The sequence below is a fragment of the Oryctolagus cuniculus genome, chromosome 7 (assembly GCF_051225735.1).
Source record: "Oryctolagus cuniculus isolate XC-2025 breed Fujian yellow rabbit chromosome 7, ASM5122573v1, whole genome shotgun sequence".
Classification (NCBI taxonomy): domain Eukaryota; kingdom Metazoa; phylum Chordata; class Mammalia; order Lagomorpha; family Leporidae; genus Oryctolagus; species Oryctolagus cuniculus.
Genome location: NC_142873.1, coordinates 80,173,926 through 80,187,886, shown reverse-complemented (window position 1 = coordinate 80,187,886; position 13,961 = coordinate 80,173,926). Strand labels below are relative to the sequence as shown.

Here is a 13,961-nt window from a genome sequence, read left to right as displayed (position 1 = left end):
CTTGCATGTTAGAGATTATGCAATGTTTTTCAGCTTACAGAGACCCAAAGCAAAGTAAACAGGTGATAGTGGATACATATCCAAGAACTCTGGATCCACAGAGAGGTCTGAACAGGGGATTCTACTTAAAGAGATTGAGTGCAGAGCTTACAGGAAAACTTCCTGGGGCCCACGCAGTGCAATAGATTAATTTTCCAACTGTGGCACCAACATCCCATATGGGCACTGGTTCAAGTTCCGGCTGCTCCTTTTCTGATCCAGCTCTGGCCTAGGAAAGCAGTAGAAGATGGTCCAAGTGCTTGGGCCCCTGCACTGGCATGGGAGACCTGGAAGAAGCTCCTGGCTCCTGGCTTTGGATGGGGCTCAGCTCTGGCCATTATGGCCATTTGTGGAGTGAACCAGCAGATGGAACTTTTCTCTCTCTCCCTCTCACTGTCTGTAACTCTACCTCTCAAATAAACAAATCTCAAAAAAAAAAAAAAAAAATTCCTTATTCCTACACCACTAGTCATCAGGATAATCAGGAAACAGTACATAAGTCTGCTGTGACCCATTCTCACATTATCTATGCTGAAATCTCAAATGTCTGTGAAGAGATCTCAGAGTTCCCAATGACAACAAGGGGCACCCCATTCTCTTTTGCTTTAGGTGGATTTGTCCCAAATGGTAACTTGGACAGAGTCTGATATGCCTCTTTATTTTACCATGTCCCCAGAAGCATCAATATTAATGCTTTACTAACTGAAGTCAAGCCTATATTACCTGTGAGAATAATTAGGATACCAATTTGTTATAATTAGTATACTATTTTTAAAACTTTAAGATTCCATTAACTCCCAAATTTCTATTGCCTCTTTTAAAATAAGCAGCAAAATGTGTCTATTACTTCTGTAATTTTTCCAGTTCTACAAATGATCTTTATGAAACATAATCACACTCAATTTCGGTTTTTTTGTTTTGTTTTGTTTTTTTGACGGGCAGAGTGGACAGTGATAGACAGAGAAAGGTCTTCCTTTGCCATTGGTTCACCCTCCAACGGCCGCCGCGCTGCGGCTGGCGCATCAAGCTGATCCAAAGCTAGGAGCCAGGTGCTCCTCCTGGTCTCCCATGGGGTGCAGGGCCCAAGGACCTGGCCCATCCTCCACTGCACTCCCTGGCCACAGCAGAGAGCTGGCCTGGAAGAGGGGCAACCGGGACAGAATCCGGCGCCCCGACTGGGACTAGAACCCGGTGTGCCGGTGCCACAGGCAGAGGATTAGCCTATTGAGCCACGGCTCCGGCCAATTTAGGTATCTTAAAATCACCAATAGAGACAAACATCTTAAAATCTTAAACATCAAAAAACACTATTTTCCACAAGGAACTACATTTCAAGGATTTTGTGCCTAAAAACCAGAGTGATCTAAATGTGACTATCTTTGAAAACAAATACCTATTTAAAAACAAATATTGACACTGGTAGACTAAATTATTAATTTCTATTACCTCTTGTTTTCCCACCAGCTCCTTTATCAATCAGACTATCTCTAAAGTCATGGCAAAAATGTACTTCAATAACTCAAAAATTAACATTACCATTCCAAGTTCTCCTTACCATTCATTTCAAATATTTTTTACTTGCAAGTACCAGCAATTAGGAAAACTTCACTACAGCAAAACTTTCTTGCAAGGTGTTACTTATGTTTTCAAACCAAATATATCAGAAAAAAGGCTGATCACATGTTTATTGAAAAGGGTAGTTATCTCAATTACTGTTAATAATTTACATGCAAATTCTTTCTTCAAGTAAATTTGAGTACTATAAAATGATAAAATTAGTTTATTCTAACTCTGCACTACAAAATACTTAGGAGCCACAAGCTTACGCAATTTATTTTAAACTCTCCACCCTCACCCAATATGCCCATCCCTATCCACCAAGATAATAACCTCTACCTAGCCTTCCTCACTTCAATATCTGTAATATCTGACTGTGAACCTCTTACATACTTCTTGATGAAATTCTGTTCAGCAATCTAATTTCTAATCCAAACTTCCATAGATTCTTCCAGCTCATGCTACAATCAAGATTATTTTTCATTACATTTAAAATAGACACTACTTTAACCAAGAAAAAATGTGTGTATATGCCATGATTCCCATATCTGTGCTTTTCAACATCCTTTTCTAACTCTTTGATATTCTCTTCATTTACCACCAATCCATACAAGGGGCACTTCAAGAAGTTCATGGATTCAAGCCAGGTCTCCCATTTGAGCAGCAGGGACATAAAAACTTGAGCCATCACATGCTGCTTCCAAGGATCTGCAATGGCGGGAACCTAGAATCAGGAACCAGAGCAGGAAATCTAACCCACATACTATAAGATGAGGCCTTCTTAAATCCAAGGCAAATGCCCACACCTTGAATTTTCTTATTAATGTAATCCTTGTACACTTTTTATGGGTATGCCATGAAATATTTCAACACATGTATACAGTTTAAACTGATAAATAAATTTCCTAATTGCCTGATTTTTCTTGTCTGTTTACATCCTAGCAGCTTCTCTTCCAGTTCTTTACATATACATAATACATAACTGTGAACTATATTCCCCCCACTATGCTATCGAACACTAAATATATTATTTCTATCTAAAAGTGTTTTGATTAATATTCACTATTTTTAAAAAATTCATTTATTTGAAGGCAAAGTTAGAGAGAGGCAGAGAGAGAGAGAGAGAGGTCTTACATTCACTGATTCACTTCCCAGATAGCCACAAAGGCTGGATCTGGGCCAATCCAAAGCCAGGAGCCAGGAGCTTCTTCTGGGTCTCCCACGCAGGTGCAGGGGCCCAAGGACTTGGGCCATCCTCTACTGCTTACCCAGGCCATAGCAGAAAGCTGGATCAAAAGAGGAGCAGTTGGGACTAGAACCAGAGCCTATATGGGTCACTGGCACTGCAGGTAGTGGCTTTCCCCACTATACCACGGCACTGGCCCCACTCTTCACTGTTCTAAGGCACACTTTTCTAAAATTTCCAAATGAGTATTTTAGCCTTTTATACTTCACAAAACCTGTATTTAGAAAAGTTGAAAGGTCCAGCACATGGCACAGCAGGTAAAGCTGCCACTGGCAGTGCCGGCATCCCAAATGGGCATTGATTTGGGTCCCGGCTGTTCCACTTCCAATCCAACTCTCCGCTATGGCCTGAGGCAGCAGTAGAGGATGGCTCAAATCCTTGTGCCCCTGCACTCGCATGGGAGACACGGAAGAAGCTCCTGGCTCCTCACTTCAGATAGGCCCAGCTCCAGACATTGCAGTCATTTGGGAAGTGAACCAGCGGATGGAAGACCTCTGCCTCTGCCTCTCTGTAACTCTGCCTTTCAAAAAAAATAAAGTTGAAAGATGAAGTTTTATTATTTCTTCAAGACAATTATTAAAATTCTTAGACCAAGAGTACATTCAACAAACATTACATTTCTGCATAATTTACAAAATATATCCATTCTTCAAAACTATGTACACATTCTAGATTGAAAAGTAGTATTTTTGTGGCACAGCAGGTTAATGCCCCAGCCTGCAGAGCCAGCCAGCATTTCATAGGGGCGCTGGTTGGAGTCCTGGCTGCTCCACTTCCAATCCAGCTCCCTGCTAATGTGCCTAAGACAGCAGCATAAAACCATCCAAGTGCTTGAGCCCCTGCAACCATGTGGGAGACCCAGAAGAAGCTCCTGGCTTCGGACTGGCCCAGCTCCAGCAGTTGTGGCCATTTGGGGAGTGAATCAGCGTATGGAAGACCTCTCTCTGTAACTCTTTCAAATAAATAAAATCTTTTTAAAAAATATTTTCATTATCATGTACTTTTTACAGCTTTATTACAAGTCATACACTATAAGGCTTTCACTGCTCAATACTGATGAACACTAATGCTCCAACTATTAATTCCATTTGGAGAAACACTGATTCAAGCACTAGAAGTAACAATAATAATCAACAATTTTATTTCATTTTGGTTCTCAGTCAACAGTTTCCTCTATCTGGATTTTAATCATTCAAACTTTTGTGCAATTGTCCATAAGGTAATATTCTAGTTACTTGTACACAAACGTCAAAATCCTTCTATTTGAGAGGTACTTACCTGTAAACACAAGTACAACAATTTATTCCCACCTCTACATCCACAATAAGAAAAAAACCAAATATCTTATTAAGCAACCAGAAGCCTCAAAGCTAACTTACGTAAGACCTTGAAGCTACAGTTAGAGAGGCTCCAAAAGGCATCTATATAAGGAGGCAATCTAAGACCTCTTCCACCTACTTCTTGGCTATATGCCTACAGAATACTGTAATGAAATCTAACCAGACAGCTACACTATCAGTGGAGGCAACTCAAATCTCTACATTCTAAGCAAATCTGCAAGACATAAAGCTAACCTCTAACGGGTTAGCATTAATGCCAACAGAAAAATACCTCTAAGCTTGGCATAGACCACAGTGGAGAAAGAGAGAAAGGCCATGGTACCAACTGCCATCTCATTTGCCTCCAAACTTACACAATGCCAAACAAGGACAAAAAAGAGGGAAACAGATTCAAACATTAACTGTCAATACCCTTCTAAAGGAGGACAAATGTGCCATAACCAAGTTTTAAAACAAGCAAAACTAATTTATGGTAACAGAGATCACATAGTGATTATTTCTGTGAGGTGAATAGAAGCACACGGCACTTTTTTCAGTGCAGAAAATGTCCTCCCTCTACCAAGATCTAGGTAGAAGCTACCTGAGTCTGTCTATCTATCTATCTATATCTATATCTATATCTATATAAATTCCCTGAATTATACTCATAAGATTTGTATACTTCAGTGTATATCTCTTATACTTAAATGAAATAGTTAAAAACAAGTCACCAATAATGGCCAAACCCTTTTCCCAATTCTCATTTTGATCAATCTCCATCATATTACTAATCACAGAATACCAATATTCCCTAACCAGAAGTCTTTCCCCTTAGAAGATCCAAAAGGCTTCGTTTACTAAGTTTCTTCTAGGATTTTTCTTATTCTGTGTTGTTAATTCAACCATCAAGTACTCATGGATGAGGCACCTTCCAATATACAATCTACCCACTCACCCAAAACAAATCAAATTTCCTAAATTGGATTTAAGCTACTCTATTATCTAGTTTCAAATTGTATTTTTTTTTTTTTAATTTGAAAGTCAGTGTTGAGGGAAAGGAGGAGAGAAAGAGAGAGAGAGATCTCTATCATCCATCTGCTGGTTCACTCCCCAAATGTTCCCAATGGCGGGGACTGGGCCAGTCCAAAGCCAGTAGCTCCATGTGGGTCTTCCATGTGGGTGGCAGCAGCCCAAACATAGGGGCCATCTTCTGCAGGCTTCCAGGTTCATTAGCAGGGAGCTGAAGGGGAAGAGGAGAAGCTGGGACTAGAACTAGCATTCTGATATGATGCAAGCATCGCAAGCAGCAGCTTAAGCCTAAACAGCAGTGGCCCCCGTATCTCTTTGAATTCCCATCACTTTTCTTTTTTTAGTATCTCTTTATTTACTTGAAAGACAGAGTTAGAGAGAGAGAGAGGGAGAGAAAGAGAGCATCTTCCACCCACTGGTTCACTCCCCAAATGGCCACAATGGCAAGAGCTGGTCTGATCTGAAGCCAGAAGCTTCTTTCAGGTCTTCCACACGGGTGCAGGGCCCAAGGACTCGGGCCATCTTCCACTACTTTCCCAGGCACATTAGTAGGCAGTTGGATTGGAAGTACAGCAGCCGGGTCTTGAACCAGCACCCATATGGGATGCTGGCGGCACCTTTACCTCCACACCACAACATCAGCCCCTCCCATCACTTCTTAATAGGAATATCCTCTTCTTGGCCATTCTTTAAGGTTCAGTTCAATTTCTGCTGTATCCTTTCTAAATACCCCTACAGAACTTAAAATTTGTAACTGCACTGTCCAATACAGTAACCACATATGGCTAGTAGCTACTGAGCACCTAAAGTCTGCTTAGTCCAAATTGAGAGGTAATGTAAGTACACAATACCACTGTATTTTGAAGATTTAATATTGGAGGAAAAAAATGCAAAATATCACAATCATTTATATTATGGAATGATAGTATTTTGGACATACTGGGCTAAATGATATTTCACTTCCTTTTCTGTAACGTGGCTATAAAAAGTTTTAATCGCATTTATGGGTCAACATATTTCTTTGGTCAGTGCTGACCTATAATGTCTATTTATAAATGTCCCACAAATTATCCTTTTTATTCTTTTACTCAGTTATTAAAATGACAAATAAAAACTATGTACATCTATGGTATACATATTTTGAAATATGCATACATTGTAGAACAATTAAATCAAGATGATTAACATAGACACTGCCTCATACTTTTTTGTAACAACACCTAAAATATATCCTAAGAAATTTTCAAATATACAATACTAACTAGTCACTATGTCCCACAAATTATCTTTTAATATATGTCATCTTGGGAGCTGGCACAGTGGGTTAAGCTGCTGCCTGCAGTGCCAGCATCCCTTATGGGTGCCAGTTAGTGTCCTGGCTGCTCCACTTCTGATTCAGTTCCCTGATGGCCTGGGAAAAGCAGCAGAAGATGGCCCAAGTCTTTGGGCCCCTTCCACCCACATGGTAACAGATGAAGCTCTTGGCTTCGGCCTGATCCAGTGCTGACCATTGCAGTCATCTGAGGAGTGAACATCTCTATGTAACTCTGACTTTCAAATAAATAAATATTAAAAATGTATATATATATGTGTGTGTATATATATACACATGTCATCCTCCCAATGAGTATAAGAGTTCAATATTAAACTAGTCTTTATTTGACAGTAGAGTTATAGAAAGTGAGAGAGAGATAGAAAGAAAGGTCTTTCTTCTGTTGATTCACTCCCCAAAATGGCTGCCTCGGCCAGCACTGCGCGGATCCGAAGCCAGGAGCCAGGCGCTTCCTCCTGGTCTCCCATGTGGGTGCAGGGGCCGAGGACCTGGGCCATCCTCCACTGCCCTCCCAGGCCACAGCAGAGAGCTGGACTGGAAGAGGAGCAACAGGGACTAGAACCCGGCGCCTATATGGGATGCAGGTAGAGGATTAACCAAGTGAGCAACGGCGCCGGCCCCTTAAGCTAGTCTTTTACAAATTAAACATTATTAGAAATCAATGATAGTAACTAAATAGCATTTAAGTGTCCAATTAATATTGCTGTATTTTCAAAATGTAAAAACGTAAGTTGTTTTCAGAAGGGTCTAAATTGTCTACATTTTGTTTATATGCAATCTGGAGTTAAATGTCCCAGCAGAAAGGATAGACAGCATGATTAAACCTGAGTAATCCTAATCCCAGAGTATTAATTCTGATTAAGCTTGATTTTTTTTCATTTCAGACACTCAGTAAAGAAAAGAACAGCCTCCATTTTGGCTAACATCATTGTGCAGGAGCCAAGACAAAGAGTCTTTATATGTATGAATAAACAATGTGGGAAGTAAGATATCACTTGAAAAGGGGTAGGCAAAAAATGCTTTTATAATGTAAAGTTTAAAATCCAGAGAAAAATCTCACAAATTGAAGAACAAGCTGCCCTCTACAACTTTGTTATAAAGCTTAAAATGTGTGTTTCTCGTGGGTGAAGTAGGTGGTAGAAAGAGGAAATGGTAACTTTAACACTAAATTAGCATACACATATACAAAACAAAGTGTGGAGAGGAAAACAGAGGGAAATGTTTGGGGGAAATGCCCTCACTAAGCAATGAAAAGATCACATTCCCCTCTTCCATCTAGCTACTGTGCCAACCACTCCTCACTCGCATCTACAGTTCAAATGCATATTACATACAAATATACTCAGCCACTCACCGCTTTACCTCTACTTAAGGTCACCATTAGGGTCAGAAGTTTATTAAAGGAGTAAAGAAAATGAAGAAGTAACAAAGACAAAAAGCACACATTGGCTGGAAAGTAACCTCACTAAAATGCACTCACTCCCAACTGCATCAGTTCATAAGCACAGCAAGAAAGGGAACACATTTCTAAAATGTAACCTGGTTTCAGGTTTTGCTAATAGAACCGGAGAAGGCACATTTTGATGCCTGTCTCTCACTTTCTTTATAACACTGTCTTTATATATATGGCTTTAAAAGGTACCTTAGTGGAAGTATACAATTCTAAATTATAAAAATTTCAAATTACTGTCAAAATTATTGTTAAACAATAATAGTAACTATTATTATTCTAAAAGCTGTCAATTTCTTAGCTTTCTGGCACACAGTGAATGCTAAGATCTTTATATGAATTACATAACATAAACCTTACACCTCTATGAAGATGGTATTACCATCAACCTATTTACCTAGTGATCACGCGGCTAAAATTGAACTCTACTAATTTTGCTTTAAGGCCTACACTTTAAACATCACCCCGTCTTGCTTCTTAACACACACATAATTACAAATGCAAATGTGATTCTGTATGTGTGTATGTGTATACAAGTATGCATGGGTTTCAAAATTTTTTGCACAAATAAACATTTTTCTATAAACTTTTTGAAGTTCCCTGATACATATTGTGAGTGTGTGTGTGTGCGTGTGTAAAATATTAAGTCGGTAGTAAGCAAAAGGCAATTAATTTCAATTTTGCCACACATTTTATCCATTGGCACACACCAGTCAACAGAAAGGTGTGAATCACTGTCACTAAAAATGATGATCTGAAGTACTAGTTATATTTAACATCTTCCTCAAGAAGCTGATAAAAGCAAGTAAATAATAAACACTATAGACAAAAGGATTAAAAGATTAATCATTTTAAAATATTAGATTATTAATATGTAAAATACTTTAATCCTAACACTTCATTGGACATTTTTAATTACAATCAACTGTGTGGCTCATGAAATATAAACATTTATGTTTATAAAATCTGTACAAATAATCTTTAATCAACTTCAATGCTACAAGTCTCAAGGAGCATACTTTCAAAGAATCCCAAGTGAAATAGTAAGGCTACAGCTTGCAGACAGCAGAAGCAGGAAGGGATAATAAAAAGGAAATCTCTTCAAAAAGTTAGCCTCAGTTCAGTCTCACTTTCCCCCATGCAAGAAAAGCATGAAATGCTGCTGCTTCTGCTTTGGCAGGACCCTCCTCTTCTTCTTGAAAATTCTCATGTTTCTCCTCCTCGAAAGTTATCCTACAGGACTTTTTGTTCTTGATAATCTCTGATTGACAAAGGGTTTACCTTGGACTTAAGAGTAGGGAAGCATACCAACTCTCCATTACTCACATAGGAGTTCTCAGTTAACTTCAAGAAGGATAGTACCTCCACAATTCAACTTAGGCAACAACTGAGAAACAAACAGCGGAGCAACCAAGGCCTTGGGGAGGGGAACATCTTTTCCAAGGGGACTCTACCTTTCTCTGGGTCTCCTGTCCTATTTCTTTTGAGAAGGAAGAGGAGAAATACTTTGGCCAACCAGCAGGGTGAGCTAGTGCTAGATTCAGTTCCATAACTCAATTCTCTGAAAACTCATAGGTGTAAATGGCTTGCAATATTAAGAGCAGCTATTTCCCTCTAAATAAACCTGAATTCAATACCTCACTTCTAGCACTGTTCCAGTTAATGCTACAAACTAATAATATTCAACATTTATAGATTCTCCATGTACAAAACAGATGTCTTTTCTAAAGCAAAGAAATTAATGAAAACACCAAATCTTTTGAGTATCTATCCAAAGTATTACAGCACCCATCCTTATTTTTGTTTTATTTCAGAAGACTACAACTTTAAAAATATTTGTTAACTTAAAAAAAAAAAAGATTTCTAAAATTAGTGTTCAAGATTAGGGCTGGTTAATTCAACATACCAATTTCTGCATTTCCTGCAAACTGCCTGAAGATCTGACTGAAAAGCAGTCCCGAGAAAAACATTCTCCCAAGAATAAGATACACTCTTTTCCTTCCAGCATCACATTCTTTAGCAAATAATTCTAAACACTGACAGTGTTTTGGGGATGAAAGTAAATCTGAACTTTCTATAAATTGGAGATACCCTCCATCATCTTGTGACTCTCCTTGAGACTTTCTTTTCCCCTCCTTTTACCTATTACCAGTCTCAATGCAACCAAATCTCTCCCTCTTGTAACCTGAATGACGAATTAAGTCTGGAAAATGTTTAGCTCTATAGGAGACAGATTTTATCATTACAAATAATCTGAGAGTAACCCTAGTTAACACAAAACCAAAGTAATTCAATCCACTCACAAAGTGTTAAGAATTATGAGTTTCTCAACTCTTTAGAAAAGTCAATAAGGTAAAAGCACCTTTAATTGACCCATGAAAGCGTTACAACCTTGAAACAATGTAGCCATTTTTGCTAAATCTTATATCCAAAGAAGTTGAACATCACTGTAGGACACCACCATTCATGACCTTCCTGCTTGTTGCATGTCTAAGGGACATTACAGATCTACCACTCAGTAGGAGTACTAAATCTTAGACAGCTGTTTTAAACAGGAGCCACCTGAGTGGTGTGTTCGTTTACCTAACCAAAACAGCACTGCAAAACGAAAGGCACTTGCACCATTGTTTGCAGCATTTATCTCACTTCTCATGCAACTCAACAAGCCATCAAGGCAGTTATTTCAAACTTCCAAGCAGTTTATCCAATACCTGGTTGCTGTTGTTTTTGAATTTTTAAAACGTCTGGGCCAAGAAAGCTTTTGGAAAATTTCAAAATTCAAAAACGACAATGCTCTGAAATTTCTATATTTCGCATCTGAATTTGTTTCACTGTAAATCACTTTAAAAATTAGGTCACACACACTAGCATTAAACAGTTAACTTACTGTCACAGGAGTTCTTGCTAATGTAATTGTATTTAATTAACAAGGATTCTCAGCAACACTCCTTTGTTTCATTTTTTAGCCATTATTGGTTAAGTGGTTGCAGTATGACAAGTGAAAACAGCAATGAGGCAGAAGCTGAAAGAAAATTTTCTATTATGCCACTAATAATAATCACTAGTAATAATTGATTATTAATGAAAGGCAGGTAAGGGCAGTTGCTCTTTGAGATTTCGTCCACTGTAAAACTGATCAAGGAATACACTGCTAATATTAATGCATCTCCCATTTACTAAAAGAAGATAGTGCTCTATTGGGAAAAACTAACTTAAAAAGAGAAGCTATATATCTAAAAAAATAAACAAGGAAAATGACTTTTAAGTAATGGTGAAAAGTTCAAATTTCAATTTGAACAGAGATCCAAACAAAGTTAGTGCTCCCAATGTGTTTAAATATCCCTTCAAGTAATTTTGTTGTTAATGGCAAAAAGAAAACATTAGCTGTTTCAAAATTTTGTGCTTTGCTATCAGTCAATACCAATATTACGACATTAGTGCGGTATAACTTTAAATTGCTAGAAATCCAAGAACTCAAATCACCTCGATTTTACCAGTGGCAGGTATACCTACCACTGCATTAATACTAGTCAAATCTTCATGTTTCACCCATTAAAATGATTCGTTAGCTAACTTATAACCTCAATATAAAACTAGTTTTTCTTACCCAGCCTACATGGTTGCTGCCATCAAGTTCCCTGGATACTTACACATGGCACTGAAGGTAAAATAGCAGGCTTCCTTTCCTTGTGGAACTTGTCTATTTTTTGAAATGCTTTCTTCTTGTGGGACCAAAAGAATGTAAGTACAGTAAACTTACTGCAGGGAGGGAATTCACGATTAAGGCAAATCTAATCTATCATCCAGATGCAAAAGGCTTGGCCTTAGTCAGGACTGGCCCAAACAGGCGGATGGTGTTTTGGTATTTCCGTTGAAATTATCAACTTGTATACAACACAGGACCATCATTTCAAGCCTCTAACCGTGTTGATCCCCGGGTTGAGCAAAATGATCATACAAAATCTCAAGTCTAAACAGAAAAGTTTTGTAACAACTCTATTTACGTAAAAATTACTTCAACAGTTCGAGAAAAACTTTTCCACCTATGTTGCTAAACCATGGATGGATCCCAACACGAGAGTCGTCTGCGGAAGTCTGGTAACAAGAAACCTTTAGCTCCACCACCTAAGTCTCCAATCACTGAGAAGGGTCGGGGGCAACTCATCTTCAGGTTCACGGGAGGAGTGGAGCACACCTGCTCTCCTCTGGCAGAGAGTAAGCTCCCAGGGACACAAAGGCCAGGGAATCAGACCTGGAGAGGCAAAAAGCTTTAGCTGGACACCCACCAAGCCCCTGGCAACCCAACACTTCGAACGATTTACCTCTTGCTGTTACTTCCCGGGCACCTAGCGGCACGAGATCTTGCAGAACGGGGAGGGGGGGAGGGGAGGGCTATGGGGTCCAGTCCCAAATCAGGGGAGGGGTGTGTACAGTACTGCCAGAGCCGGCGCTTCTGGCCAGGACCGAGCAGCCTGGAAGAGGGGCTGGTGACTGCTCTGGGACCGCCCCGTTACCCAGTGCATTGCAATGGCGACCGCCAGGCTCCCCAAGCCGCCTGATCTCGGCCCCTTCCCCCTACCGCTCACTGGCTGCTCGGCTTCATGTGACTAAACAAAACCCCCAAGTCTAGCGCCCAGCTCAGCCCCTTTGTGTCCGCTACCGGATCCTCCGACGCCGCGGCGGAAAAGCCCCCCCACCCCCGCCTCCCGTCGAGTCCCGCCCCGCGGCGGCGGCCGCCGCTCACCTCAGGCTCCGCGGCCCCCCGCGGCCGCCGCGGCCGCCGCCTCCCCGAACCCAGGGCCCGGGCTCCTTGTGTAGCACCAACTCCGCCTCCTCGGCCGCCGCCGCCATCTTAGCCTGTGCGGCAAAATGCGTCCTTTTCGATGGTTGGGACCCAGCCTAGGGCGTAGCTCCCCGGGCCCGAGCGCCGGAGGCCGGGTCCCCCAAGTTCTTCCGCCACCCTCAGTCTCGCCGCCGCCACAGCCCAGAGGCCCGAAACCCACTCGGGCCCCAGCTAACCCGACCAAATAACCCCTGAAACTCACAGTTTGGTGCCGTGTGCGTCAAACCGGGGCGACGTTGGGAGCGCGCGGCGTCCCCGCGTCACACGCCGCTCTGTACGCTACTCGGCTCCAGCGGCCCCCCTCCGCTCCCCGCTTTTCGCCTCCGGCCCCGGTTCCCACGGCGCAGGCGCGCTGCTTTCCCGCCTCTGCCGGGCCGCGGGCCGCGGGGGTGGCCAGCGAGGAGCTCCTGGGCAGCTTGGCGCTGGTGGAGCGTCTGGGCCAATTAGGCAAACGGGGGCAGCAGAAACACTGCACCACTGTTCTCGGGTGCCAGAAACCAAACAAGGTCACCTCCCCCAGCGCTGACCTAATCACTCCCAGGGAGGTTCCCGCCCCAAAGTAGGCACGCTCCAAATATGGTGGTGCCCAAACTCTGTGAGACCCAAACACCAAGCATGCCTAGGCCCTTTAAGGTGGAACAGGCCCATGTTTGATTTCCACGATCACGAGCGTGCCAGAATCCTTTGCATTTTCCTCCTGTTGAGGAAAACAGCTACGGAACGCAGGGTTTACCAGTCACAGCTGTGGAGAATAGCAGAGAGGTTTTTAGGATCTTAAGGAACCAACTGTTAGATGCTTGAGGGCCGGGCAAAGCCTCAAGTGGGGCATCTGAATTACCAGGCCAGCCTACCCTAAAAGATGCCCTGGTGGGAACTAGCTTGTCTCTAGGAGGATACTTTCTCCCTGCATTAGAGAAAGTTTTCCCAAAGTTATGTAGGAAGCACCTGATTGCTAGTTAACCCTTCGAAGAATCAGTAGGTCCCAAGGGGTTCTGGAACGCTTCCTTTTAACTAGCGTTCGCCACAGGATTCTGGCCAAGAAACACTGATTAGGGACTATTCCCTTTGCTTTTGAACTGAACAAAGAAGTTGAAACAAGAAGTTGGTAAGGTGTTTAAGATTAACTCAATCTACTAGTCCTGTCA

At 41.4% G+C, this 13,961-nt stretch overlaps 1 protein-coding gene across 30 annotated transcripts in view; it reads right to left on the bottom strand.

Annotated features, from left to right (window-relative positions):
• The window catches only part of ZNF644 (zinc finger protein 644), a 116,116-nt gene extending 102,728 nt beyond the window's left edge, over window positions 1-13,388 (bottom strand). For 5 of the 30 annotated variants that reach the window (XR_011390582.2, XM_008264899.5, XM_008264904.5 and 2 more), the window contains exon 1: window positions 13,019-13,388. The gene's annotated coding sequence lies outside the window, so the exon portion shown is untranslated. Of the gene's footprint in view, window positions 1-10,860; window positions 10,996-11,623; window positions 12,226-12,295; window positions 12,629-12,717; window positions 12,831-13,018 lie in introns of those variants that run through there. The other 25 variants (XM_070078079.2, XM_070078080.2, XM_070078065.2 and 22 more) reach the window with 15 other exon arrangements.
• Between the last annotated feature and the right edge of the window lie 573 nt (window positions 13,389-13,961).